The following is a 17,290-nucleotide window of genomic DNA, read 5'->3' as shown; positions in this document are numbered from 1 at the left end:
GGTCTTGCAACCGGCTCATGGAATCTTTTGGCCAGGCTCCAGTGCTCAAGACTTATCTGTGAGATTCCTGTCGAACTAAAGCCTGTTCAATGGTCGCTCCTCACCTGCTCTCTCAGGGCACATGTAACCACTTGACATTTGAAAAATAGAAGATTATGATTTATGTGTGCGCCATTTGTTTTGTACTGCAACTGTGCAACTTTGCCTGATCCGAGAAATCCTTAAGTCTCTGGGTACTGACATGGTTTCCAGGATCAGGGGAGACAGGACTGTAGTAGGAGTGATGTTCACTTCCCCCTAGCAGATTCTGACATGGCAGAAGGAAATGGCTGTGTGTTGGAGGATGCTAATGCCCTACCCATCATCAGTGTTATTCTTTATTGCTTCTCAATGCATGGTAGATTAATATCCTACCCCTCTAGTTCAGCATCCCTTCCATCCAAAAGTTACACAGGTTCAAATCCTTACTGATTATACCCCAAACGCTCTCCTCTTGAATAACTTGTAGTAGAGTCAGTGTCTCTATTTCTTTGCCCATGATATATGAACTCCTATTAAACTGTAAGGTCAAGGGTTTTTAGCCTTTCATCTTTGCCTCCCTAGCACCAAGCAAATGGACCAGGAAAGGGCAGACGCTTGGAAATGATTTCTAAATCATTTGAAATTTCCCACTGACTACACTGGCCTGTTCTGTTCTGAAATTCACATGAAAATCCCAATTTTGAGAGTTTGAGTTATGGCAAAAATGGACTATATTCAACACCTTCACTGTAACGATATTTATGAGGGTATATACAGTTTCTAGAACTCATCCATCTGTATACTGGAAATGGATGCATCTTATTTATGGAAATTATGCCTCAATAAATTTAGTTTAAATTTTAACTACCGAGATGCTAAATGAGTGGGAAAATTTTTCCCCTGGGATCCTTGCTATTGAGTTGATGACCCAAATCAGGTAGTAGCAGAGTCATTTCCCTCCCCTGATTTCATCACCAAAGGAGCCACCCAGGATTGAATTATCCCTGGATGAGTCCTTTGAACTGGTGACCTGTCTACAGAGTTAGAGTAGAGGCCATTCTATAACTCTGCTTTTGACCATTTCAGTCATCCTTGTGGAGAAAGATCTCATAGAACAACATACTTGTCTTTTATTGCACTTCTATAAGTTTCAAAGTTTCCACTCACCATCCTAGCCTAGTGGTGTCACTTCTTCCTGGCAGTTTGCTCTCACAGGTGGACCACAGTGTATTTCTACATTCACGTGTAACCAGGGTCTCTTCCTCCATGGGCAGAGAGACCAAGATTAAGTGCTCAAATGGTGTGGTGTGACTGGGGCCTGGGGGCAGGACTCTATTTCTTGAGACCAGGAATATCAAATTAGAAATATGAAATTCCTTATTACAGAACATTCATTGATAATGAGACAAATAATAAAAACAAATTCATGGAACTTGGAGATATATGCTTCTTTGCCCTAAAACTGTAGGTAATTTGCCAGAAATGCTTACATGGAAGGACTCCGTTTGAAACACAAATTTCTCTTTTCCCCTAGAACTTTCCATACATGAGCTTAACTCAAATTGATTATCAAATTTTAGAAAATACCATAAGAGAACATTTTCAGGCTCTAGGGCTTGTTGAAGTGTTTCTAGATATGAGTCCAAATTCATGAGGCCATAAAAAAAATAAATCCACCAGTGGAATTTCATCAAAAGCAAAACCAAATTCATTCAGAGAAATCAAAACTTATGTCTGCAAAATAATATGCATATGGTTGTCCATAACATTTCATTTTTGATGGTCCCAAACTGGAAACACCAAAATATCCCTCAGTAGGCTAAATTGATTGTGGCATTCCTATGGTATGGAATGCTACCCAGCAAGACACAAAACAGGACAGAACAAAGAAACAAGCTCCTGGAAGAGACAAGAACTGGAATGGTTCTCATGGACACGATGCTGAGTGAACAAAGCCAGTCTCAAAGGTCACACACGGCATGGTTCTGCTCTGTGATCTTGCAATGAGAATGACAGTGATTGGAAGCACATCAGTAGTTGTCATGGGTTGTGGTGAAAGGACTTGTCTGTATGGGGCAAGCACAATGGAAATCTTTGTTCCTCGTCTAGTTTCTGCTAGTTGGTGGCAATAGACTCCCCATGTGATAAGACAGCAGAGAATCATATGCATACACTGTACTCATGTCAACTTCCTGGCTTGGGGAGTGCAGTACAGTCATGTAAACTGAAATCCCTTGGAAAACTGGGTGAAAGTCACACAGGATCTTCCTCATTGTCTCTGCAACCATTTGTGAATATAAAATTCTTTCAAAATTTTAAAAATTAAAAATGAAGCATAAATGTTACCACTTACACAAATGGATTATTTACTTATTTCTGGTATATACACAAATTAGGTTTATATTGATTTCATAGTGCTTCTCATGTAGGTTGTTTAACATGTTCTAGCACACAAAAGTTACTTACAGAACTTTTTAAAAAGTGAGAATACTATTGGTCTTAAGGAGAACTAAATTCCAATCAGTAAGTAGAAAACTAATTAAAATAGAACTTATCTTTATTCCATCTTAGAAAGCACAAGGTTATTATTTAATTTATTAGCCTACTTACAATATTTAAAAGAAGAATTATATATAATTATATATAATTTATATAATGTGTGAAAGTGCACACGTGCCCATGAGTACCTTATATACATAATAGGATTAAAATAACAAAACTGCAAGGAGAAGTATATGATATTTGGAAACAGAAATTAAGATGGTCCATGATTTTGCAAAATGGTGAGACTTTTTTGGGTAACTTACAATCCCCCCCAATTTTTGTTTTCTATCAAAGAAATGTATGTTCTTCATCCCTTCTCACCATTTTGTTGATATGTGAGAAAGAAATGGAGGAGGGAGAAAGAGAGTAAGAAAGAGAAAGAGAGACAGAGGTGGGGGGGAGGGGAGTGGGGGTGAGTGAGAGAGGGAAAGGGAGAGAGAGGGAAAAGTGCTATTTCTAGGTGGTGGAATAGATACCAATACAAAGTATAGTCCACCTATAGTTCTATAATTTTGGCATTTTCCATTAATGTACTTGGTAGAAAATGAGGGAAAAAGCAATCACTGGATCTAGGAATATTTAATTAATAAAGACTTTATGAATTCTTGCTCTTAAGAGATCTGAAAATTCTCTTTCAATTTGACAAAACCAAAAATTGTGTTTACCTAAGCTTTCAGGTTGGATCTATGGTACATACAGCTATTTCTTTTTCTTTTTTTCTTTTTTTTTTAAAGAGAGAGTGAGAGAGGAGAGAGAGAGAGAGAGAGAGAGAGAGAGAGAGAGAGAGAGAGAGAGGGAATTTTTTAATATTTATTTTTTAGTTATCGGCAGGCACAACATCTTTGTTTGTATGTGGTGCTGAGGATCGAACCCGGGCCGCACGCATGCCAGGGAAGCGCGCTACCACTTGAGCCACATCCTCAGCCCCCATACAGCTATTTCAAGGTGCTACATCCTATGATATTTTTAGTATTCTTAAATCATCCTAAGATAATTTTGATATGTCCATACCCTTAGTGGATGCGGAGAATCTTTTTGGGTTTTTTTTTTTTTTTTGGAAAATCTTTGATAATGTTACATAAATACTGTACATTTGCATATTGTTCTTTTATGTCCTATCAATAACATCTTTGGAAGTATATGTCAATTAGGGTCTTTTGGTTATATTAATTTTCTTTTATATCTGCATAGTTCAGAGGCATATCCTGAAGTAGATATACCTGGAGGGATTGGCAGGTATCTTTTTATTATTTTTTTATTTATATATGGCAGCGGAATGCATTACAATTCATATTACACATATAGAGCACAATTTTTCATATCTCTTGTTGTATACAAAGTATATTGATACCAATTCATGTCTTTATACATGTGCTTTGGATAATAATGTCCATCACCTTCCACCATCATTTCTAACCCCCTGCCCCCGTTTTCTACTTCCACCCCTCTGCCCTATCTAGAGTTTTTCTATTCCTCCCATGATCCCTCTCCCTGTCTCACTATGAATCAGCCTCCTTAAATCAGAAAACATTCAGCATTTGGTTTTGGGGGAATGGCTAACTTTCCTCAGCATAATATTCTCCAACTCCATCCATTTACTTGCAAATGGAGGTACTGGCAGATATCTTAGGACTCTATGGAAATTATGAATGTATAAAAGTGGATGTAGTGCCAGCCATAGCACCAGACTTTTTTATTGGATTCCCAGTTAGAATCAGTTTCAGGCATGATTTACCCTTTTGGTGAAATGGTTCGCTTTGTCAGTCTAAAGAAACAAAACAACAACAACAAAGCCAAACAAATCCTTTTAATAAAATGCCTCTAAATGCTTGAAATAATATACAGAGTTGCAGAAAGAGAACTAATCACACAGCAAAAGTAATCCTAACTAGGGAAACTAGGTTCCCTTTTCCAGAGGTGGGGGGTGGGCAGTATGTTTGTTGGTTTTTATTTTTGTCAGGCAAATTTGGCTTTTGTAGCCTGCTTGAGACTTTTTAGCTTTGTCACATGTCTGCTTTCTGCACATGAAAACTAAGTTGAGGGGCTGGGGATGTGGTTCAAGCAGTAGCATGCTCCCCTGGCATGCGTGCGGCCCGGTTTTGATCCTCAACACCACATACAGACAAAGATGTTGTGTCCGCCAAATACTAAAAAAATAAATATTAAAATTCTCTCTCTCTCCCTCTTTCTCACTCTCACTCTTTCTTAAAAAAAAAAAAAAGAAAAGAAAACTAAGTTGAGGCAAAGGTTCTTTTTTTTCCCCCAAAGTAAGTATATCATTATCTTATCCTTGAAATAACATACAAGAAATAGAGAATAACAAAACTCAGGTGAACAGATGAGATGCAGGATACTTAGTTTAATTTAAATTCAGAAGAACAATAAAAATCTTTTTGGTCTAAGTACATACAAAATATTGGTTCAATTAATATTATACTAAAATTAAAATAATTGTTATTTGTCTGAAATTCAATTTTAAATGGAAAATCTATATTTTTATTTGCCAAACCAGAATCCTATCAAAAGCAATCTGTAGCTACCAAATTTTAGAGATGAAATTTCATGATCATGCCCCAAGGAAGCAGAATTGGTTCTATTAACACACTTTTCTTTTTTCCCCTGGTAGATATTAACCTTATAGATTTGTTTCAGAGCTGTCACCAGATCATGTTTTATGAATTTTGGGTAGGAAAATCTTTACTAAAATAAGATTTAATTCTGTGCCTTAATGTTTTATTGATAATAATATAAAAGTGATAATAAAAGATTATTTCATTTTTGCAAAAGGCAATTGAAGAGTCTGATTGGTATTTTCCCAGAAAATCTGCCCAGAGTCTACTGCATCAAGAAGAAAATATCTTTGAAGATTACCTATTGAACTTCCTTCAGGCTTCAAAAACAGTTGTAGATCACAGCATCTTGCCTTTGGCCTTTCCTGGTGGGGAGGGGGCTGAGGTCACATAGTGACTGAAATTAACTTATCAGCTCCAATTATTTCTTTCATTTTAACTGTCTAATTTTGTCCACATCATTCTAAGCTTGTTATAAAGTGACCAAGTTACCAGTCATTAATGAAGTAACACTGACCTGAATAATATTTGGAATGTAAAATTTGTTACATTAAGAAATTTTATAAGAAAGTTCATAGAATATGCAGAAATTATATGTCTTAAATCTAACAATTTTAAGGAAAATTATTTTAATATTTTTATTAAAATTGAAAGGTTGAGTAAAGATCATAAGTGCCTTCTATGATACTGAACACTTGAAACAATTTTAATTAATCTATATATATAAATTAATAGCAAAGCATGTGATGTATTAGCATGTCGAATGTAAAACAAATGAGTTGAGGCGATTTTGAGAAGTAACAATTTTGGTATACAAGCAAAAAAAAAATTTATCACCAATAGCTTAACAAAATGCTTGTATTGCTAGAAAGCAAAGGATTTTAACAATAAATTTACTTTTTAAAATGGCAGAAAAACAGTTTATAGAAAAGAAGCTTTAGAGTTTAATTCTACTCTTAAGTTTGAAAATCAGAAAGTCATAAAAAACAAAAACAAAAACAAAAAACTGTCATACTAAATTGCCTAGCAAATATCCATGTTAAGGTAACTTATACTACCTAGTGATTCATAGTTTGAAGTTTTCTGTACAAGCCTGATTGCATTTTGATCCTCAGAACGTCTTTTGTAGAAGGCATTATTATTCATTTCTTCAGATAGAGGTTAATTATTTTTCAAGCAACCATTTCAGCACGTTTTTGAATTTCTGTATTTTCAGCAATTATTCTCAATGTCTGTAAGACACTGAATTTTGATTCTAAGGCACATTTTTCCTTCCCTGGATTGTTTTCAAACAATAGAATCTAAAACTCTAGGTCACTCAGGTCCAGTTGAGCCTTGTGTGCCATCTCCTGAGCATGTGTGTTCTCAGAGCCCAGCAGTAAATCATTCAGAATACTTGACCTTGTGAAGTTCCTTCCTTAGAGACAAGAGTGGAGTGCTCTTTTCACTCTTAGGAACCAAATGGTCAGAGTAGTATTTGAAGAAGGTAGTGAATCCCAATGTGCTTCAGGCTGTAATCAAACCATGGCTAGCCCTACATAATTGCAAAGTCAGATTTCAGGGCCAACATCAAAGCCTTCTCTTCAAAAATAATTCATAAGCAAGACTTTCTATAGGGGATATAATGGAGTTGAAAAAGCACGGACATCAAGAACACTAAACCTAAAATTGTATTAGAAGAGGCAACTTCAAACATGATGAAATTATGGACTGTGGATTTATTTTGCACATGGCAAATGCAGTATCACTTAATTAAGGATAAATTCTTCTGAGATTACACATAATGCTAGATATTAGGAAGTCTATAGTTTAATAGACTAGATGTCTTTCCTTTTCATAGTGTATATAAAATAAGGGGAATCTACCAAATAATAACCTCTCAGATTTGAGTAATACTGTGCTAAGTAGAATTCTTAGTTCTGGTTTGCAGCTCTATTGTTCCATTTATCCATCTTTGCTCCTTGTGCTAATGCTGCAACATTTCACTCATTTTATACTTATAGCATCATTTTAGGGTAAGACATTACTTCTTCATTTTAAATATTCTTTTGTCTCTTTTTTCTTGTTGATTTTTGAAATTTAACTTGAGACTCACTGTGTCAAATCCCGTTCCAAGCAGCCCTTCACCCTACAAAGCATGAAGTTGTGTTAGAAGCATGAAGGATTCGCATTTTCCAAAGTTAGAATAGAGAGACACAGGGTATCTTTCCATTTATTCAAATTCTATTTTATATTGTTAGGACAAAAACTTTCCTGCTGTCTTTTTTAATTCTGTGGGTTACATATCTTTCTTGCTAATTTCGCTCTGTTACAAATTATTATTTTTTTCTACTTGTGGCTGAAAGGTGAATAATACATTGTATAAAGACTTTCTTGAGAATAAGCAGATTAAAGGTAAATAAGTTATTCTTTGCTTAATTGGAAGACACAAACAGAATACTTCAAATTCTAATGAGACTAGAAATCTACAACTAGACATAAATATATGAATGATTTAATTTCACACTTGTTTCCTCATTTATTTAAAAAAATACTCAATATATTACAGATTATGCCCGCCAGATCTAAAATCTTAAATGCACAGTATTTTTGGCTCATCCTTGATATCTTTGGTGATATTGTGATATTCGGTGGGACCTAACTATTATTAAAGCTGTTTATTGTTGACTTAACTATTGCTCAATGTAAACATGTATCCAAATATTACGTGGCATACCATTTATTTGAATACTTTTATGTGTTTAATCTATCAGTTAAAATTAATCTCAAGTTTAAAAAGTTTAAAACATATTAAATAATTACCAATTAAAATCAAATTTTTGGAAAAGATTAAAGAATTTGCAGTCATATTTGGAGCCCTTTTTTGACAGTTGCTTAAAATGTGCTGTTAAAAGAGAAAAGTAAGTAATGGAGACAATATGAGGTGAATACATTTTCATAAATTGCTGAAAGACAATTTCAAAATTTTAAATTACCAATTTATACAGGAAATTTGATATTCTAGGACTGATGGCTAATTTTGACAGAATAGAAGCAAGTAAAAACCATAATTTATACAAATGATAGTTAGACTTCATATCTCTAAATAACTGGTAAATGGGGCTTTAAAATACTTTAAAATACTTATTGAAGGTCTGTAAAACTCTTAAAATGGACAAACTTAAAGATGAAATGAATTACAATTTTTGTGAATAAGATATACAAGTGATTTTATTGAAATCATGGGCAACATAAACATTTTCTCTGTAGATATTGTATTTTCTATATTTTCTATAGTTTTCAATACATTTTTATTGATGTATTTCTTGTCTAATCAGAAAATAAACTAGAAATGATTTATAAATCTAAGAAGAAGAGGCTGAAGGATGTGCTTTTGTGTAAAATTTTGTGTAAAATACTTTTTCTGCTATTCAATTTTTAAATTCTTCAAACTGTTTCATTTGCAATAATCCCTCACTATAATCCCCCACTGAAGGGAAAGTTTTCAGACTGAAGTCTCTACTTGGGAACAACCAGAAATCTATCACACACTGGGCTCCAAATTTCCTTTGCTGAAAGGCAAATTCCATAATATTATCTTCATTAGTGTAAATTGTCCTTACAATGATAAATATTTGATATTCTAAGAGATAGGTTTGAAAATGAGAGCTTATTTAAGAAAAATTATTGAAATAGAACTAATTCTTCTCATGTATCTTAAACCGATATTTTCAATAAGCCTTATGCAAGGCTGATACACATTAACTTTGGCCGGAGAATATAACCCACGGGGCAGTGGGGAGGGGGGTAAGCCATTGATTTCAACTGCTACACACCTCAGAGCATTTAGAGAAAACACCAGAAAGTTACTAGAAATTTGAGTGAAAATAATATCTGTAATGAGAAATGTAAAAGTCCGGCATTAATTAACTTCAAAAAGAAATACTAGAATAGTCCTGAGAGTAATCTGCATGAAACATTATAACACAAGGTCAGTGAGCAGCTGCTTCCCCGTTGTTATGCTTTAAGGCTCCTAATGGAAATGGGTTTAGAATTATCCAAGCCTGCATTCTTCAGGTGCAGATTGTTAAGAAACAGAGGCAAGCCTTCTTCCTAGCTGGCTGGCTGGAGTCAGGCCTGAGCATTGGGGCTCGGTATGGACCAGATGGTAAGATATGGACATGATGAACGGTCGTGGTGATGTACCATGTTCCAACAGTGGCACTCTCTGATTTTGATGCCATATGCATGACACATTTATTTTCATGTTACATTGCTTTTAAATAGTTGTGCATTTTTTTTCCTACTGTACTTCATACAACTGGAGAAGTGAGGTGAAAGGAAGGACCCAGGCAAAGAGATTGATTTTAAGGGTAGGTTTGGATCCTTTGGTTTAATAGTAGAGGTTGGATGAAGGCACTTGAAAAGCCCATGAAGTTCTCTGGGATGTTGACATCTCTTCCTGGTTTCCGTACTGCCATGAGCAAAAGCAGAGCACACACACCTTTCCCACTGTTTGTGTAGCACAAACTGCACGGTTAAGAAGAGAGACACACCCAGTCATCCACTCGCTGATATTATATCCACACACAACTGGAGCCTGAAACGCCCATTGCCCTGGCGTGTCATTGATCAGGCCAGTGTGTCTCCTGGGAACCAGTCACTTGCTTTTTCCTACTCTTCTTGGCTTCCAGTGGGCAATTCAGTCATCACAGTTTGCACCACCAAAGTTTCACAAAATGTCTGCTAATTGTTCTATGAACAAAAGGTGAACCAGACAAAAATGGTGTTTTGCTTTAGACACTAAATTAGAGGAGAAATGAAATACTTTCCTAGTGGAAAGGAAGAAGAGGTAGAGGCAAGAAACAATAGCTAAGACAAACTAGTCAATCTCTCACCACAGGGTTCTACCTGAAAGTGAGCCTCACCCAGTGATGACTTCACGCAAACAGTGAAAAATAAATGCTGCATTTTTGTTGAGTGCTCGCTAAAACCAACGTTTTTTTTTTTTTTTTTGTTTTGTTTTTTTAATCTCCCCTTCAAACAGTTCTTATTTTTTGGAGTCTCCTTTAGGCAAGAAGGAAAGCAAAAATATGACTTTCTTCCAAGAAACATAACTAGCACGTGGAGGGGGAGTCTAACATTCCTACAGTTGGTCCAAAGTCATGTGTTGGAGCACTTTGTCTACACTATAATGGAAAGATGGCATAGTGTGGTTGGGAATCTAGACTGGGAAAAACCCACCTTGGTCACTTGAGTTGTATATTCCAATCAGTTTGAATGCTATATTTTAAAAAATGAGAGAGATGAGGGAAGTCAAAAGATATGGAAGCTAGAAATGAAACTGGACATAATACAGGTCAGAGATTGCTGCAAGAAAAGCGCAGAGAGCACCAGGAGGTACTGTCAGTCTAAGTCAGACTCAATGCAGGTCCTTTGCTCCCTGCTAGTAATAATGTGGCTGAGCCAGGATCTAGAGTCATAGATTCATGAAATCAAAAGGGCATCAAGGTCATTGTGTCAAGCTTTGAGTCTTTATTCAAGGCTCCTATTTACTGGGACACCCTGATATATCTCTCCTGATTTGGCAATCAGAGCTCTTCCAAATGGTGACAATAAGTGATTTTTCTCTGTTAAATTTCCAAGACGGCATTGGTTTTTCTTCTTTGTCTCATGGTGAATTATTATATGTTCACAAGAGAAAGTTATTTAAACTTGAACTTCAGAGATATTAATAAATCTATACCCAAAGCACTTATCACCAGGTGGGAAACACTTATCTATAATTTTGTAGGAATGAACAAAAATCTGTGGTTCTTTAGAGTTATTCCAGTAAACCCTGAAGGAGAGGAATTGTGGTTGCTAAAAATCATAAACTGACTAGCAAAATACAAGATTATTTTTTCACAGTGACTCAATAGACATGGAGCAACAGAAATATTGAGTTGAATAAAATTTCTATACAAAATCATAATTACTATTAAAACCACCTAGGATTCTAAATATTCCTTTAATAAATACTGTAATATTCTCTGAAAAGTAAATTAATCTGCAATTCACTGTTTCAGAAGTCTTCTTCTGAAAACTTTCCCTAGAATGTATAATTTAATTCAATGTTATGGTTTGGATCTTAAATATCCACCAAAGACCCATATGCTAATGGCTAGCTTGGGAACCTGTGAGGCTGTTGGGAGGTGGTGAAATCAAGGAATTTAGGTCACTGGGGGATGTCTTCAGAGGGGATATTGGGACCTGGCCCCTCCTCCTACCACAAGGAGGTGAACAGATCTCTGCCATTCACTCCTCTTGTGATGTCTTGTCCCACCATAGGCCCAGAGCAACAGGACCAAGCCACCATGCACTGAAACTTCTGAAGCTGTGAACCAGTATAAACTTTTCCTTCCTTTAAGTTGATTCATCTCAGAAATTTGTCCGAGTGATGAGAAGCTGACCACACACTCATTATCTATTTGTGCTTTTTTAGTTTTATGGCATATATTAAAGATACATAGTATTTGAATTACATGTTTGTATTACATGTTTGTAAAAATGTAAAAATTACATGTTTGGGGGGGGGGAGTCTTGTGTTAGCACCAAACAAAATGGGTGTTAATTTAGGTGTTAATCAAGATAAGACTTTTAAATTTTTCTGTTTTCATGAACACACACATATATACATATATACATACACTCACATATATATCACTTACATATAATGGAATTTTCAAGTACAAAAATAAACAAATGAAATGAATATCTATATATTTATCCAGTTTTTCAAATAATTTTGAATCCGTTCTCCTAACTTTATTGTCATTTTAATAGAGAAATTTTAAACGCAGGAGAGCTTAAAATCAGAATGTATTCATTGCCACAGGCTGGGACCTGTATTTAAACAATCCATCTGATAAGGTCAGGCTTGTCAAGGATAACCTCCCCATTGAGTGATTTAGAGTTAGCTGACACAGGCTCCAAATTATATCTAACAAATTCCTTCTCCTTTACCAAATCCTGTTCTCTGAACTGTAGTAGTAGATTCTACCAGCAACCAAGATGGAGGTGGGTGGGCACCAGGACTCCACCTAAGTGCAGGAACCCAGGGTGACAATTACTCATAGCATCAGAGAATTCTCTCTACCACACATGGGCTAACTCAACAACAGCCTTTAACCCTAAATAGTATCTCTTATTACTGCTGCCTTTTTTTTTTCTGAAATGCATGTGACATAATGAAGAAAAAGAAAAGCTGATTGCAAAGTTATATATGTGTGAAAATTTTCAAGTATGTGAAATGAAGACTCTAGATTAAAACAAATGAGATATTGAAATAAATTTACTTGAAAAGTAGAATGTGATGTAAGAACTGTCTCTCTCTCTCTCTCTCTCTCTCTCTCTCACACACACACACACACACACGCATACACATACACGCATACACATACACACACTGTTAAGAAAAACTAGCAATGTGTATTTTAAGGAAACAGTGAAAAATTATCAATTTAGTCAAGTTTGCACTTATTAAAGAATTGAGTTTTTGTTCTTATGTTTGCTTTTATAAAAGAATATTCAATTTTTAACAGAACTTTTTTAATATTTATTTTTTAGTTGTAATTGGACACAATATCTTTATTTCACTTATTTATTTTTATGTGGTGCTGAGGATCAAATCCAGGGTCTCGCATCTGCAAGGTGAAAGCTCTACCTCTGAGCCCCAGCCCCAGCCCCAGCCCCAGCCCAGAATATTCAATTTTTAAGAAATTCAAGACATTAAAAAGGTTTCATATTCAACTTTCATTGAACTGACATTAATTCAGTGATGCCTGTTTAGCCTTAGAATGCTATCAATGTAAGAAGGAAATTCTTATTAATATTTTAGGAAGTTGGTCTGTCTCATTAATCTCCTTTAGGAAACCTTTTTGATTCTTTGAAAAAAAAAATTTACCTCAAATTCTGACTGTTCAGTTAATCTTTTATTATGACATGAAAACTTGATTTCTACTTAACATTTTAACTTTATGCTTTTTAAAAATTGAATGGATCCCAAATTATTTTGTCATGGCCAAAAGAATTTTCTAAGTTCTTCTCAGCTTTATTAGGGTGACATCAACCAAAAGGACTTTACTGTCTAAAATGGCATTACCACTTCTTTGCTCAGGGATATATGATGTCAATCACTATCTGTCCTCTTCATTCCCCTGTGAAAGCTACTGGAAACTTTTTCAGGCTTTGGCCCAAGTTAATTTATTTGGTGGAAGTTAAAATAGTTTGCTAAACTTTGGTCTGTTTGTGACAAACATAGTCATTATATATAGAGAAAAGTCAGGCTTCTAAAAGTTAAGCCTCTTTTCAAGGTTACAGGGCTAGGAGATTAAAGGGTTGGAGACCAAATATGGAATTTCATATTTTAAACCATATTTTCGATGAGCTATTTTTTTCTTTACATTGCATTAGCAGCATTGTCTTTGAATCTCACTATATTTACATGTTGTGCATTTCTCATTATGTAACAGCACCACAGTTTTCAATTGAAATGTTTTATTATAGTTTTAACTTTTCTTATAAACATAGATGGAATTGCAAAGAAATATACATAACAATACATGTTAAATAATTTAAAAAGTGTTTCTTTCAAATTAGTCTCAAATCTTGGATTCCTTTTTTGTAATACATAACAACAGTGGAATGCATTACAATCCTTATTTACACATATAGAGCACAATTTTTGGTATCTCTGAATATAAAGTATGTTCACATCAATTTATGCTATTATACATGTACTTTTTGTTTTTGCATTACAATTCTTAATACACATATATACCACAATTTTTCATATCTCTGTATATAAGATATGTTGAAACCCAATTCAAGTCTTCATACATGTACTTTGTATAATCATGACCATCGCATTCCACCATCCTTGCTAATTCCCTTCCCTCCCACTCCTCTTCCCTATCTAGAATTAATCTAATCGTCCCATGCTCTCCCTTCCTACCCCACTATGAGTCACCCCCCCATTATATCAGAGAAAATGTTTGGCATTTGTTTTGGGGGGATTGGCTGACTTTACTTAACATAGTCTTCTCTAACACCATCCATTTACCTGCAAATGCCATGATTTTGTTCTTTTTAATGTTGAGTAATATTCCATGGTGTATAAATGCCACATTTTTTTTTATCCATTCATCCACTGAAGGACATCTAGGTTGGCCCCACAGTTTAGCTATTGTGAATTGTGCTGCTATAAACATTGATGTGGCTGTGTCCCTGTAGTATGCTGTTTTAAGTCCTTTGGGAATAGTCTGAGAAGAGACAGATCTTGTATTCCAACAATGCTGTAATTATTTAAAATATAATTAAAATTATTTTCTGAATTATTATCTTTTTAATCTCTGTCATGTATCTTTTATTATCAGGAGCCCATAAAATTGTCATTCCTTAAGGTTTAATTTTTTTTTTACAATTAGACTAAAGGATAATAAAAAAACATATGATATATAAGGTGTATAACCAACCTCAATAATAAATTTCCCTTCCCTCAAAACTATTTCATAATAGTTAGCACATGGCTTATTTCTTTAATGTTAAAATGAGTATGTAAAATCAATAAAATAGTTATAAAACTACTCTCCTCTTTGAGAGATTCATTATAAACAATGATAATTGATAAAGAAATCTATATAGGCTTATAATTTCAATTGCCATAATTTTAAATATGAAAAATACTGTAATTTAATAGACTTTGAAATTTATGTTTTTAAAATCTTACTTGAATTACACATTTCACTATATGTTTATTAATGCTGCCCTGACACTCAGTTACTCCTTCACCAAATCTTTGGAAGTTCAGTATGAATATTTAATCTATGAGTGCTTAAACTGTATGACAAGTTCATCCCTTAAATCTTCTTTAAATTTGATTTTCTGTGGAATCAGTGTTTTAATTTAAATTTAATTTTTAGCCATCATTTTCAAAATGAAAATTCACTTGAATAAATCAAATTTCTGACCCTTTCCAAAATTTCTTGGTTATTCAATAATCACCACCTTAAATATAATCAAGTGGATGGATCTTCCATATCTTCTTAAAAGTTTCTTTTTACTGTCAAATATTGTTTTTTATTTAAGCTTTATGTAGGTGCCTATGTGCACATTCCATTTAAAGGAATTGGACTTCACACAAATCTAGGATTGTTTCTTTCATTGAAACTTTTCACTGCAAACCTTATGTTGAATTGATTTCCTTGCACCCTCTATTCTAGAAACAATCAGTAGAGAGTTTGAATAAATTATCATATTGCCCATTTATTTGGATCTTTGTCTTTATAGTTTGACTTTTTACTGATTACTATTGAAGAACATTACTGTGCTCAGCTAATGAACCAGATCCTTTCTTCTCTCATATATATAATAACTCCTGCAAATCTCTAGAGCTCTCAATTCTCTGCATTGAGAATTCCATCTGCATACAAATATGTTTTAATTAAACTTCAAAAATAACAACAACCTCAACAATCAAACTCCCTTGATTCCTTTCTTACCAAAGATAGCATCTTACTTCTCTGCAAAATTTACAACAAAAAATTTCCCCAAACCGATTGGTATTTATGGTCTTAATTCCTTCTGTCTCTTTTAAAATTCATTTCATTTAAGTTTACGTATCCAACTTTCTATAAAAGTGTTCTCTTGGAGAGTAAAATTGATCAAATTGTATTATATTGCATGTACAAATATGTCACAATGAAATCCACTCTTCTGTGTGATTAATGTGCACTAAGGACTGTCTTCTAGTGTTCTTGTCAATACTGCAGGTATCAATGTGTCTTCCTCCTTGAGTGCAAGGTTAAGTACTTTTGTTTTTTTTGTTTTGTTTTGTTTTTTTGTTTGACTCATCAATAGTATTTGACATGATTGGTCATATTTTCCACCCTTGAAATACCTTTTGTACTTGGTTTCAGATATTGGGTCTTGATTTCCCTTTTACAATATGAATTGTTTTTCTTATTCTTTTCCCAGGGTCTTTAGCTCAAATTGTGGATAAACCTTTTATCTCAAGACTTGTACTTCTTTTTCCACAGATTATGGAGTAAATATAATTTATGTTTTCAATAGTCATTCACAGCCAGTGAGGCCCAAATTTAGGTGTCCACCCATGCCTTCCCCAGAAAGTTGAGCCTGGTCTCCTAATTGCCTGTATGACATTGCCATTCATAGAGACCATTACTAGGCTTCTGAGTCATCAGTGTTCAAACTCACTGACCTACTTTGAAACTACTTTAAATAAATCTAAGCTTAGCAGACAAGCTACTTGGAAACTTGTATCTCAAAATTAGGGTGTGTACCCACACACCTGAACACAGCAGGGCTGCATTGGAGTTCACAACCTCCGGTGACAATTGTGGTCTTTTAAAATAATAATGATAGACTCTTTCATGAGGCAGAGTTATAATTGTTAGTATCTCTGAATGAGAAGATATAAAAACTGGAAGTTTATTTAAATTGATTTACAGTTAAAATATGTACCAATTGCATGTGTTTAAAAAATCTTTCTAGTCATAAATGTTAATATTAATTAATATTAGCTAATTTAAGTTTGTCATATACACTGCTAATTTCATTTGAGGAAAATGAGATTGTGTCTAAAAGTTTGGTCACTAACCAGTATAGAGTTAGTAGCTGTTGAACCAGAATATGCATCCATATATCCACATCTACCTGACTTCCAAACCCTAGCTTCTAATCATTCTGCTGAGAGAGAGATAGATGGGATAAAGATAAGGAGATGGAAATAGATGGGATAAAGAAAGAGAGAGTGTGTGTGTGAAGAAGGGGAGAGAGAGGTGTTTGGGCTCCACAGCACCCTCAACGCCCTAGTGCTGTGATTCTAGACTAGTACAGAATATATGTGAAGAATTTTCCATCTTCAGTTAAATGCTGGTGCTGATTGAAGTATATTTACATTCCTTGCAATAACAATATTTCCCCAATAAGACTTTGCTGCACATTTAGATAGCTCTAGTTTCCTCAAAACCACAGGGGACTGTTTCCAGGACACCTTAAACCCCCAAACCTGAGGATGCTCAAATCCCTTACATGAAAAACCAAGGCATTTGAATATAGCCTATGAACATCCTCTCCTAAGCTTTAAGTAATCTCAAGATCATGTGTAATGCTGA

This window comes from Callospermophilus lateralis, unplaced genomic scaffold (genome assembly GCF_048772815.1).
Source record: "Callospermophilus lateralis isolate mCalLat2 unplaced genomic scaffold, mCalLat2.hap1 Scaffold_96, whole genome shotgun sequence".
In the NCBI taxonomy this organism is placed as follows: Eukaryota; Metazoa; Chordata; class Mammalia; order Rodentia; family Sciuridae; genus Callospermophilus; species Callospermophilus lateralis.
This window is presented reverse-complemented; position numbering follows the sequence as displayed.